A 2,085-nucleotide genomic window follows, 5' to 3' on the forward strand; every position below is an offset into this window, starting at 1 on the left:
AGCAATCTATCCTGGTGGATTTTCGTCCCAGGAAATATGAATAACTTTCAGAAATGCCTGATCTTGTGCTACAGCGGATTACAGCTGCTTCAGGATAAACGCTATAGGTATGGAAGTAGAAGTACGGTCAGCAATATTTGTCCGAGCTACGAGTATGACTGATTCGGCTGTCAGCAGAGTCCATTGTAAGGATTTTCCTGTAGGTTAGTTTTTCCACTGACTGGTAACCAAAGCAGATGTCTTAAAACTTGTACGTCAAGTATTTTATTATACGTAGCTTTAAAAGATATTTTCTCGGCCCAGACATCCGCCAAATGGGCGATATTGGTGTTTTCTTCTACATCAATCCTTATCAAACTAACCTCTGATCAAAAACGTTCCAGTTATCGCCACCGTGTTTAATGATCAGAATATTATACTAAGACTAAGTTTTGATCTGAGTAAGATTTGGCTGATATTTTTAGCATGTCGGCTAACCACATGGAAGCTCCCTAATTGTCTCATGTGTGTGGAGTTGTAACATAGAGTTAAACATATACTTACATACTTCTCATTCAAGTAAGTATGTTAAGAAATTTAATCTCCAATTATCTATGTCTTTCATGGAGAAGGCATGTGATGTCATTAATATTAATTACCTAATCAGTGAAAATTCATTTTTTGACTCGATCATTTTAAGTTCTGGTAAGTAAAGGTAAAAATTTGCTTCACTGAAGATGTTTAATAAGACTGAAATTTGTCCAGAGTTGTCTCCCATACTTACTAGACATCAGATTGACCTTTCACTATAATTATTTTCTTCATTGGAGAAGGATCCTACTTCCATTGCTAACAGATTAGGAATATTTATAAGAAACAATATAGATTTTAAGTGCTGCTTGTCTGATCTCTTATAACAATAATGGTGTACATATACTTCTCACCACGAGCGCACACCATATATAGGCAAATTAATTATTTATATAGGAAACCCCAGAAAAATAGTTGTTCCTTCATGCAGTCTGTCTCAAAGGAGTGATGGAACTAGTGTTCAGGCTGTCTCAAAATAACAATAACTCTTACAAAGCCATATCTTCAAGCAGTTTATTTTAAATATAATAATTCTCACATGACCTATCCGCTGCCACCATATGTCAACAAAAGTACGCAACTGAACCTCGCATGGCCTACTGACGAAACATTCACCATATTTACAGTGCTGCCACTGTTTACGGAGATGAATTGTTCTTACCGTGTAGTGACAACTTACAGCCAGATAAAAATACAACTGTTTCAAGATTATGTCTTTTCACCCCGAAGACAATGCTGACAACAAAGATTGAAACACAGATTTCTCGACTGGCTGTCCCTCCACACAAGTGGTTCTCAATCGGGGTCCATATGGCTCCCGGAGTGCCACATAAGACATTTTCAGTTTAAATTTATGTGCAATAAATCGGCTATTTATGAGTTACAATACAAGGAATTTTTTTATGCAATTCCTAATAATATTTCATTATAAAAATATAATGGCACTTTTTTAAACATCGAATGCCTATGGGGGTCTAGTAGAGTAAAATTTGAATCATAGAGATCCATAGATGAAAAATGGTTGAGAACCACTGCTATACACAATCTGATCTGCTCATCCATTTATGTTCTCATGTTAGCAACAGAAAAAAAAAAGAGGAAAGAAAATGCGGTTAAATTTTCATTGCTGACATTGTGATTCAGACAAATCAATCCAGTTGATACTATTGGAGAGAACTGTAACCGGACAGGATGATTTGACGTAACTACTACGAGGCTTATATTCTTAAATTAATAAATTTCACCAATACATTTGATACTATTATAAATACCATTAATATAATTACTCTGCACCAGTTGCACGTATCTATTTCTCCGCCGTGAAACAATGCTGTATTCAGAAACATCAATGGCTCTGCATTTTATTTTGGCAAAGGCAGACTGCTAATTATCTATGTATAGAAATACACAATGTTATAAAAATATATTTAGACATATATGCACGCACGCACACATATATATACACCTGTATATAGTTATATTTGCTCCTGTCAACCATCCTATCCATACCTGCAT

The sequence above is a fragment of the Octopus bimaculoides genome, chromosome 11 (genome assembly GCF_001194135.2).
Source record: "Octopus bimaculoides isolate UCB-OBI-ISO-001 chromosome 11, ASM119413v2, whole genome shotgun sequence".
In the NCBI taxonomy this organism is placed as follows: domain Eukaryota; kingdom Metazoa; phylum Mollusca; class Cephalopoda; order Octopoda; family Octopodidae; genus Octopus; species Octopus bimaculoides.